We start from the raw sequence: 11780 nt of genomic DNA on the forward strand, positions 1-11780 counted from the left end.
TTGGGTTCTATAAAGGGGGATGTTTTATGTTACGCATCACAAAAATGGACTGAGCACCAGCCATTAATGAGGACAACATAATGGGGTGTCACACTGTGCATCAAAAGGAATGACTTTAACAGTGCTTTCACTATCCAGCATTATTACAAATACACTAAACAAGCCTGGAAGCAATATGCAACAAAATTTCAATTTCACAGACAAGGCAAGATGAGTACATTTTGTTGAGAAGACTATTGCTTCTGAAACAGACCTTATAAAGAGATATCCAGAAGGAATTCCATGCTCGAATAAATCTTCAGATGTATAAAAGATGAAATACACCAGACAGAGGTTTCCATTGAATGAACCCTGATATTCATTGCTAAAATGAATAATACAGCACACTCAGCATCTTACAGTACAGGAACCAATTTGGCAATTTGTGCGTGTAACATCTCTCTGAAAGCTGTTCAATTTCTGTTTCACTCCACTACGTTTGCCCCACCGTGTAAATTTTCTTTAGGTATTTAATCAACTGCCCTTTGAAAGTTATAAGACCATAAGACATAGGAGTGGAAGTAAGGTCATTTGGCCCATCGAGGCCACACTGCCATTTAATCATGGCTGATGGGCATTATAATTGGATGTTTCCTCCACCTATTAAGATTACATTCTACGTCATAATTCTACAACAAAAAGTAATTCCCCTCTGGCAGTTCTGCCCAATTATCTTACACAAGAACAAGAACATCACAAATAAAAGTATAGTGTGACCACAAGGCCTCTTTAACATTTTAATAAGGTCATGGCTGATCTTCTAACAACTGCATTTTTCTGAACTATTCCCATGTCTCTTGATATGATTCTCTATTGTATGATTTGAAAAATACAGAACAGGGCCTTCTGACAATTAGGTCTGTACTGCCATACCTATGCTAAATCTACACTCATCCCACTTTCCAGCACTTGGCCCATAACCTCAAATGTTCTGACATTTCAAGTGCTTATCCAAGTACTTTTTAAAAAAATTGGGGTTTCCCATCTCAGCTACGGTCCCAGGCCATGCATGCCAAACTTCCACTACCTCCTGGGTGAAAGTGATTAAGAAAACAAATGTAATGTTGTCTTCACACGGATGATCCCTGGAATGGTAGGTTTAACATACGGTGAACGGCTAAGGATCCTGGGATTGTATTCATTACAGTTTAGAAGGTTGAGGGGAGATCTAATAGAAACTTACAGGATAATGTACGGCTTAGAAGGGGTGGATGCTAGGAAGTTGTTTCCGTTAGGCCGGGAGACTAGGACCCGTGGGCACAGCCTTAAAATTAGAGGGGGTAAATTTAAAACGGAAATGAGATGACACTTCTTCAGCCCGAGAGTGGTGGGCTTGTGGAATTCATTACCACGGAGCGCAGTGGAGGCCGGGACGTTAAAGGCCTTCAAGGCAGGGATCAATAAAATCTTGATCTCACAAGGAATCAAGGGCTATGGGGAGAGTGCAGGGAAGTGGAGCTGAAATGCCCATCAGCCATGATTTAAATGGCCTTACTTCCACTCCTATGTCTTATGGTCTTAAAGAGATTTTCCCCAAATCATTCCATCTAAACATCCCACCCTAAATCTCAACATTATGGCCCCTTTTTATTGGCCCTTCAACTAAGTGGAACAGCTGCTTCATATCCATCATGTCCCCTTTCAGCCTTCTCTGTTCTAAAGGAAGAAACTACAGTCCAATCAGCCTCTTTGTTGCTGAAATGCTCTATCCCAAGCAACATCCTGGTGAATCTACTCTCCATCCCCTACAGTGCATTCTCATCCTTTATACAGTGCAGCAACCAGAGCTTCATACAGTACTCCAGCTGTAGCCTAACTAAGTCCTGTACAGCTTCAACATTACCTTCTTGCTCTATACCACATCTGATAATGGCAAATGTCTCATACACCTTATTTACCCCGTTAGGCTGCCCTGCTACCTTCAGGGATCTGTGGACAAGCACCTGAAGATCCCTCTGTTCCTCCACATTTCGTGTCCTACCATTCATCTAGTATTTTCTTATCTTGTTACGTCTTAAGTGTATCACCTCACAATGAAAAGGGTTAAATTCTACCTGCCCATCTGACCAATCCATTTATATCCTCCTGTAATCCAAGACCACCTTCCTCGCTGTCGACCACCCAGCCAATCTGCACGTCATCTGCAGGCTTACCATCATTCCCCACCCTATTTATATTTATCATTTATATATAACATGGGAACAAATACAAGACTGATCACTGCAATGTGTCACAGGACACGTCCAGTCTCAAACAGCCCTCTATCACCACCACCTGTCTATCAAAGCCAATTTTGGACCTAACTTGCCAAGTAACCCTAGGATCCCATGAGGTTTTTTAAAACCTTTTTTATTAGTTTCCCATGTAGGTCAGTCAGTCAAATCTTTTGACAGAAACCCATGAAAACATCAGGTGTATTACCCTCATCTACACACTGACCATCTAATCAAAACATTCAACCAGATTTGTTCCACATGACTGCCCTTTGACCAAGCGATGCTGCCGAGACCCAATCAAATTCTCTCTAAATGAAGATCAATTCTTTCCAGAACTTTCTCTAGTAGTCTCCCTGCCACCGATTGAGACTCAATGCTCTGCAGTTCCCTAGCGTCTCTCTACCACCTTTCCTGAAAAGTGGAATCACATTTTGCTGTTCTCCAGTCCTCTGACACTTCCTATGGCCAGAGACGAATTAAAAGTGTGGGTCAGGGCCCCAGTGATTTCTTCCCTTCACCCACCCCAAAGCAGTCTTGGAAACATTCATCAGGATCTGGGATTTATCCAATTAAGCACACCAAAATCTCCAATACTTCTCATTCCCTGTATCAAATTGGTCAAGAATCTCTACATTCTTATTCTGCAAATTGATGACAGATGTGAAGTACTTATTTAACACTCCATCCACATCCTCTGGTTCCACACACTGATTTCTCCCTTGATCCCCAAAAGGGGCCCTGCTCCTTCCCTGGTTATTCTCTTTTGTTTGATCAACTTAACAGGATATTTTGGAATTCTCTGTAATCTTGCCCAGTAGCAGCTTTCATACCAATAGATCCACAGATCATTGAAGGTGGCAGCACAGTTAGATAAGGTAGTAAAAAAGACTTATGGCATAAGAACCAAAAGAACTACAGATGCTGTAAATCAGGAACAAAAACAAAGTTGCTGGAAAAGCTCAGCAGGTCTGGCAGCATGTGTGGAGGAGGAAAAAAAAAAGTTAACGTTTTGGGTGTGGGGACCCTTGCTCAGAACGGCAAGACTTATGGCATGCTTGCCTTCATTGGAAGGGGTACTGAGGTTAAGGATAAACAGTTTATGCTGTAGCTTTACAGAACTTTAGTTAGGCTACACTTGGAATATTGCATACAGTTCTGGTCACATTACCAGAAAGATATGGATGCTTTTTGACAGGCTACAGAAAAGGTTTACTGAATCTCGCCTGGTATGGGAGATTTTAGCTAAGAAGAAAGGTTGGATAGACTGGGTTTGTTTTTACCAGATTGCCGGAGGTTGAGGGGTGACCTGATAGAAGTTTATAAGATTGTGAATGGCATGGATAGAGTGGAAAGCATGAGGCTTTTTCCCAGGGTAGAGGGGTCAGCTACTAAGGGACACAAGTTCAAGGTGCAAGACCTTGGGGTGGGAGTGGGGAGTATTAAAGAGATGTGCAAGGCACATTTTTCACACAAATGGTGGTGCGTGCGTGGAATGCAGTGCCAGAGGTGGAGGTGGAAGCAGACACAATAGCAACATTTAAGAAGCACCTGGACAAATACATGAATAGGAAGGAAATAAAGGGATATGGATCCTGTAAGTGAAGGCAGTTTTAGTATAGAAGGGCAAAATGTGTCGATGCAGGCTTGGAGGGCCGAAGGGCCTGTACCTGTGCTGTATTGTTCTTTGTTCTTTAACTCTCTACTTTTATTTGCTTTCTTGAGCACCACCATCAACCTCTTAATTTGTTTCCTTTGTACCTGCTATAGATCTCTTTTCTGTAGAACTGGATAAAAATATTCCTGAACATCCAGTGGCTTGTTGCTCCTACACTTTAACCTAAGGGGAACATGTCGGACCTGTACACTCAACAATTCCTTTCAAATACATCCCATTGTTTTGATTTGGATTTACCCTAAAGTAGCTGCCCTCTGTCTACCTTGGCCAGATCCTACTTGAGTCTTTTTTAACAAAAGAATCTGCCTTCTCCACAATCCAGAACCCCTTTTTATAGACCATCATTTTCCTTTTCTATACCAAAGTTAAAACTTATGCTTTGGTCTCTATCACTGAAAAGCTCCCGTGCTGCCACCCTTGAATATCTGTCTAGCCTTGTTCTCCAGAATGAGGTCCAGCACCATACTGTTCCTTGTTGGACCACCTACATGTTGACAGGAAAAACTCTCCTGAACACATTTCAAGAAATCTGCTCCCTTTAAATCCTTTATACTATGTCTAACCCAATTCACGTGGGAAAATTGAAATCCCCTAATACCCTTTTATTGTTTCTTTTACACATTCCAGTGACTCCACAATTGCCCACTGTCTGTTTGAGTACCTATATTACATAATGCTACTTTCTACCAAAGTGAATATCTTGACATTATACTGATTTACTAAGTTCTTGCCATTCACCAAGCTGTCTTAGTGTTAATGCAGTCCTAATGTTTACAAAACTTGGTAGGAAAGTGTCATTAGCAAACATGGGATATATCCCACTTGTTATTTCATCTAAATCATTGAAACTAACTAAACAGCTGAAGCCCAATAATGATTCTTGTAGCACTACGTAGTATTTAACTATGTTCAACTATTTTTTAAAACTGCATCAAGGAAATAACATCTAGATAATTTATGAGGAGAAAACAATTAAACCATTTAATAATAAACTAATAGCAGTATCTCCATAAGATCCGAAGAAACAAACCCCTCCGGCCTGCTCGGCCATTCAACAGGATCATGGCTGACGTCACATTCCTTATATCCACTTTCCTGCCCATTCCCCATAATAATCCTTGATCCCCTGACTGATCAGGAATCTCTTACCGCCCAAAGTAGACACAGGACACTCAACCCTTAGAAGAAATTCCATATCTCAGTCTTAAATTGGCATCCCTTTATTCGGAGACTATGATCTCTGGTCCTAGACACTTCCACGAGGGGAACATCCCCTCAGCTTTTATCCTCTCAAGCCTCTTAAGAATCCTATTTGTTTCAATGAGTTCACCTCTCATCCTTCTAAAACTCCCATGAGTAGAGTCCCAACCTATTCAACCTTTGCTCATAAGGCAATCCCTCCAGACCAGGGATCATCCTGGTAAGCCTTCTCTGAACTGCTTCAAGTGAAATCTCCTCCCACAAAAATATCAAATTTTACATTATTTGCGAGCCATTCACAGCAACGTGCTGACTCATCCTTCTGCCAGGAATACTTTGTCGAGCCCTTTCATCATTTTGAGTACCTCTGTTTTGACAGCAATCCTAGCTTTTTCCAGTCTCTCCACATAATTGAACACTCACATCCCAGAGTTCATTCTCCACAGCTCAGAATTCTTCAAGAGGCATGGTGCCTAGAATTGGATGCATTAATCCAGTCAGGTCCAAAGCAGTGTTGTACAAAACCCTTTTAGAAACACTTTGAAATCCAAACATCTAGATACATGGGGATACCATCCCCTGCAAGCTCCCCTTCAAGCCATACACCATCCTGACTTGTGAATGTTATGCTGTTCCTTCAGTGTCACTGGGTCAAAATCCTGGAATTTCCTCCCTAAGGGCATTGTGGGCCTACCCACAGCACATGGACTCCAGCTATTCAAGAATGCAGTTCACCACCTTAAAGGGCAGTTAGGGAAGAGCAATAAATGCTGGCCTGGCCAACACCACACACATCTTGTGAATGAATTTAAAAATTATGGATGCCTTACTACACTTGTTTACAAATTCAACAGCCCTACATGTATTTTTTTTTAAAACCACCAGCATGCATATTACTCATGTTCCTGCTAAATTGTGCATGTCCACGGCCATACAGCAGCTTATAAAAGTCACGTAGGGCTTATATTGCATTAAATATCAACACGTAATGGCTGTGAGCCCATCCAATTCACTCATTTGCCTCAGCTTTCTGTAGTTTGTTCCTATCTACAGAATTGTTCAAGTGCAGAAAGAAGCCATTTGGCCCATCACATCTGCATCAGCCCTCCAAATGAACATTATGACTTGGTGCCATTCTCCTGTCCTTTCACTGTAACACTGTTTCCATGCAAATAACATGCACTGAGTCAATTCTCCTTCAAAAGCCTTGATTCAACCTGCTCATCACACTTCGAGGCTGTGCATTCTGAACCCTGACTAGGCCGTGAGAAATTGTTTTCTCTTGCATCACCACATTATATCGGATTCTCTTGCAAATCACTTCAAACCTGTGATCTCAGATTCTTGACCATTTTATGAATGGGAAAAGTGTCTATTCTGTCCAGACACAAGACTTATTCTTATCTGCTAGAAAGAAACAGTGCCAACTTCACCAATATCTCTTCCTAATTGATATTAACTGCTCTACTCATCCTGTCACCATTAACAACATGCATACATGCACTTAGCTCTCAATTCTACATACATTGTGGTAGAAAACTTGGGGAAACAGCAGGGAGGTGATGGTCGTGATATTATTGCTGGACTGTTAACCCAGAGACCAAGGTAATGCTCTGGGGAACTGGGTTTGAATCTTGCCATGGCAGATGGCAGAATTTGAATTCAATAAATTCAATAAGAGTCTAATGAAGACCATGAATCCATTGTCAATAGTTGGCAAACCCCACTTGATTCTATATGTCCTTTAGGGAAGGAAGCTACCATTCTTAACTGGTCTGACCTTCAGACTCTCAGTAATAAGATTGACTCTTAACTGCCCTCAGGGCAATAAATACTGGCCTAATCAATGACACCCTCATCACTAATAAATAAAATGAAGAGCACTAGTCTAAATGGTATAAGCTCTAGATTCACCTACCTGTCCACTCCACCAACTTGTCAATGCCATGATAAAGTTATAGATTGCCCTCCTCGCAGCTTATAATTCTCTAAGTGAAGGTTGTAGTGGTAGCATTGCTACCCCTGAGTCAGGAGGACTGGGCTCACGTCCCACCTGCTTCAGAGGTGTGTAACAGTCTCTGGGTGTCAGTTACCTCGGTTGGCTGGACAGCTGGTTTGCAATGCAGAGAGACGCCAGTGAGTTCAATTCCTGCTTCAGCTGAGGTTATCATGAAGGTCCCATGTGGTCCTCTGGGGCTGCAACCACTTTAATTTATTAATAGGTTGACTAAAAACATATAATTCTTTATATATTGCGCATCATCTGCAAATTTTGGAATTGTCCCCATCACATTAAGGTGTGGATCACTTATCAAGAAAAGCAAGGTCCCATTAAGGACCCAGAGAACTGCACTATGAACCTTTCTCCAGCCCAAAAAAAATCCATTAACCACCGCTCTCCTTACACTATCAATCAGCCCATTTGTAACCATATTTCTACTGTCCCCTTTTACATAAGAAAAAGGACGAGAAGGCCATCTGGCCCCTCGAGCCTGCCCCGATCGTGGCTGATTTTTTGAGACTCAGCTCTACTTACCCACCCACTCACCATAGCCCTTAATTCCTTTACTGTTCAAAAATTTATCTCGCCTTGCCTTAAAGACAGTGAGGTAGCTTCAACCACTTCACTGCGTAGGGAATTCCAGATTTCATAAACTTTTCTCACAAGTCTGTCGTGCAGCAGCGTATTTGGTACTTTTTGGAAATCCAATGTACAGCACAAAAGCATTACCTTCATCAGTCCTTAAGTTACTAAATATGATTTACTGTTTAGAAATGCATGCTGGATATCCTTAGTTAATCCTTAACCTTGCCAACTATTTACTGTGTATTTTGACATTTGCAAACTCTGCAATTATAAAAAGTTGAATTATGTGCAGTTCAGGTTACTTAAATGAAGAAAAAGGTGATCCCAATTACAACGGAAGGCACCACCCGATGTTTTCGCTTCAGACGAAAATCACTCATCGCTAGCCATAGCAGTCTTGGCCAATTTTGTATCAATGTTGCCACAATGCCCTTAATCCTATAAACTTCTGTTCTTAAGTGACAATAGATTTTGCTGCATAAAGATGTACTAAACCACCATGTTGTTTAACATTCCCAACTAGTGGACACGCGTTTCAGCTACAGGAGGGAAGCCAATTTTGAAACAGAATGCAATCCAGTCACTACCAGTTGTTAAAAACCCCAGCGGACTGTGACACTTCTTTCATTACAGGCTGATGTGTATCAACACAGCAAAGATTATCGCCTGTTCGCCTTTTAAACTGGCTATTTATACTATTCTGCAGTTTTACGCTGTTGTATTGACGTGAGCGTTTGTCTCCAAATCTATTCGTCTACTGGCTGAGCAGTCCTTTGGTACCTATCGAATTAGCCGATCTCACTCATTAACTTCCAGCCCTTAACCCTGTAAGCAAGGTCATGAAGCTGCCTGCGATGTGCCGCAATTTGGCCCGGATCCAGAATGGGGGAAAAATAGCGGAGACCGGCAATTAGCAAAATACCAGCCTCTCCTTTGCACTTCAGCCCATGGTTTTACAACGGTGCAGCATCTCGTGGCTGTTACTGGTCTGTGTAGCAGGAAATGGCTATTCAGTGAACGGAGAGAAACAATCTGGATGGAGCCTATTTTCGGTGTACAGTGCAGCCGCCAATACTGAGTTACCACTTACACTGGGACAATCCTGCCTGTGTTAAACCGACCGCGGCCTCTCATCCACATTAAAAGGGGAACGTTAATGAGCAGGTTCCGAAAAGGCTGGACTGAAAACAATTGGAGAGTGAGGGAAAGACTCCCATTACAATAGGAAATGTTTAGGAAAAAAGTATTGAGCAGATATAATTTGGCTTTTGCGTTGGTATTTGTGAGCGTCTCTCCTTCCTTCACTATTTGTGCCGGTGTGGTCACAGGCTCATTTCCCATGGTTTTATGCAGCCATAATCTCTCCCCACCACGCGCCCCCTCCCCCAAGTCCCAACTGAATGCTTTCGTGGGCATTATTCCTTCTCTGCGTGTGGTGCTTTTGATTTTTTTTTCTTTTCCGCCCCCAGACCCTTTCTCTCTTTTTTCCAGCCTTACTGAAGTAACTGTTCCTCTTCCAGTCTTCTGTGCTGATGAAGGAGCTCACACCTGCATTGTAGTTTGTATCGACAGTTGCTTATTGTTTAGCTCCAGGTTTGCATTTCCGATTTCCAACTTTTACTGTTTTTGCAATGTAAGTTTCAAACAGATTGTACATTCTGCCCCCGAGATAAATTCACGTTATCTTCTAAAGTTCAACCCTTTCATAAATGGGGAACAGCTTCTACACGAGAGAATCGGTTAGAGAATCCATTCAGACTGCACTCAGCAGGAATGTCAACACGTTTACTCACTGCAGACGTTCTTTAATTCCCCGATCACCGTCCGATTGAAACTGGTCACATTTTGTGGTTATATTACCACTACCACTTCCCAAACGGAAGCGACGTTGTTCACGAAATTCCCACTCAGAACACTGCTCACATTTTTCACACACAGCCGTTACAACTGGTCCATTGTGGGTTGAGAAGTCAGTTTATGTAGCACCGCATTTTGCGACTGAAACCTGAGCAGTCCTGCTTGAAGGAAAATAAACCACTCAACTAGCACAGGGGTATCAGTACAAGAGTTCTATTTGTTGATAAAAAAGTCTTTGCCTGGTTTGGTGTAATGTTAAACATCAATTCTCCAGACTGGTGCAGAATACACGTGCGTGTGCCAGGTTGGGTAACACCACGACACAATGAGTCATGTTGCTTATCGTCAACCGTGTAACAAATTTTCTAACCACAGCCGAGAGAATAGCTGGACAAAGTAACACTGCCTGTTAGCATAATGTCTCATCGTCTGCGAAATTAGTTTGCTCAATCTTCTGAATGGCCTTGGACTCCAATTCCAATTTCTCAACAAGCTTATCCAGAAACTGGCAGAACCACCAGGGCGGAGATCATTGGACTGCACTCGTGAGCTAACTTTAGCCCGGACACTACTGGCGCAAATCGCCCGAGTTCCTGAGATTAACCAGAGAGAGGCTGGGGTAAATACGGGCAAGACAGTAGAAGTCTCTTGCAACCAATCTTCATTGGCAATGGCGCCCATTTCTTGTCTCTCTCCTATAAAGATGTTGAGAGACTTGAAAGGGTTCAGAAAAGATTAACAAGGATGTTGCCAGGATTGGAGGTTTAAGTTATGGGGAGAGGCTGATTAGGCTGGGGATACTTTCCCTGGAGCAGAGGCTGAGGGTGACCTTATAGAGGTTCATAAGGTTTTGAGGGGCACAGATAGGATGAATAGCCAAGGTCTCTTTCTCTAGGGTAAAGAAGTCCAAAACCAGAGGGCATAGATTTAAGGTGACAGGGGAAAAGATTTAAAAGGAACCGAAGGAGCATTTTTCCACCCTCTCAGAATCGTACATGTATGGAATAAACTAGTGGAGGTGGGTACAATAACATTTAACAGGCATTTGGATAGGTTTAAGGAGGGTTGAGGGGGATATGGGCCAGATGCTGGCAAATGGGATTAGATTTATTTAGGATATCTGGTCGACATGGATGAGTTGGGCCAAAAGGGGCTGTTTCCGTGTTGTACAGCTCTATGGCTCTAACTCAACATGAGCTGTCGCATGAAGTAGCAGTGGAAAGGACCGAGAATGGGGAATCACAGCTGACAGAACACCTCAGTGAAGAGAAAACTGAAGTCTAAAAATTCCTGTGATGTACTCAACAGCTTCCATCGGAGGCACTCTTCCGCTGTTGAGGTTAGAATAAAAAGGCAAAGAACTGTTTTCCTGTATCTGAATTATCAAGGAATTTGAAGCCAACACTCAAACTTACGAGGATGCTGCCTGGACTGGAGGGCAGGTCTTATGAGGAAAGGTTGAGGGAACTAGGGCTTTTTCATTGGAGCGAAGGAGGATGAGGGGTGACTTGATAGAGGTTTACAAGACGATGAGGGGCATAGGTAGAATGGATAGTCAGAGACTTTCTCCCAGGACGGAAATGACTATTGCAAGGGGGCATAATTTTAAAGGTAATTGGAGAAAGGTATAGTGGAGATGTCAGAGCTAGGTTCTTCACAGAGTGGTAGGCGTGTGGACTGCGCTGCCGGCAGTGGTAGTGGAGTCAGATACTTTAGACTTTTAGGCGACTCTCGGATAGGTACGTGGAGGATAGTAAAATGTAGGGTATGCAGGGTAGTTTGATTTTAGTAGGATAGTAGGTCGGCACTACATTGTGGGCTGAAGGGTGTGTACTGTGCTGGACTGTTCTATGTTCTAAATTAAGGAAATCAATTCTACTGTGAAAATCTAATTTGATTTGGAACGATTATTGGCTAGATGTAGTATGATAGCAACAGACTAGCAAGTCGTACACTCTAACGGAATAAGGTCACTGATGTTTTACTTGCAGAGTCAAAAATAATTAGAGAAAAAATCAAAATATTTCAACTCAGCTCAATTTACTGAACATTTAAATAGGATATGAGAGCTTTTGGAATACTTAACAGCGATATAATTTGGTTTCCTGTAATGATAGCATTGGAAATCTTATGTCAAAGTAGAATGGAGAATCTGCACAACTACAAAATTTCCTTTCAAAATATCTTGGTATGTTTACAATAGACT

At 42.3% G+C, this 11780-nt stretch overlaps 1 protein-coding gene across 4 annotated transcripts in view; it reads right to left on the reverse strand.

Annotated features, from left to right (window-relative positions):
- Positions 1 to 11780, reverse strand: part of LOC125461556 (copine-1-like) — a 105896-nt gene that overhangs the window by 68681 nt on the left and 25435 nt on the right. The window contains exon 1 of one of the 4 annotated variants that reach the window (XM_059652700.1): positions 9511 to 9527. The exons of the other annotated variants lie outside the window; for them this stretch is intronic. The gene's annotated coding sequence lies outside the window, so the exon portion shown is untranslated. Of the gene's footprint in view, positions 1 to 9510; positions 9528 to 11780 lie in introns of those variants that run through there. 4 annotated transcript variants of the gene reach the window in all.

This window comes from Stegostoma tigrinum, chromosome 19, assembly GCF_030684315.1.
Source record: "Stegostoma tigrinum isolate sSteTig4 chromosome 19, sSteTig4.hap1, whole genome shotgun sequence".
Classification (NCBI taxonomy): domain Eukaryota; kingdom Metazoa; phylum Chordata; class Chondrichthyes; order Orectolobiformes; family Stegostomatidae; genus Stegostoma; species Stegostoma tigrinum.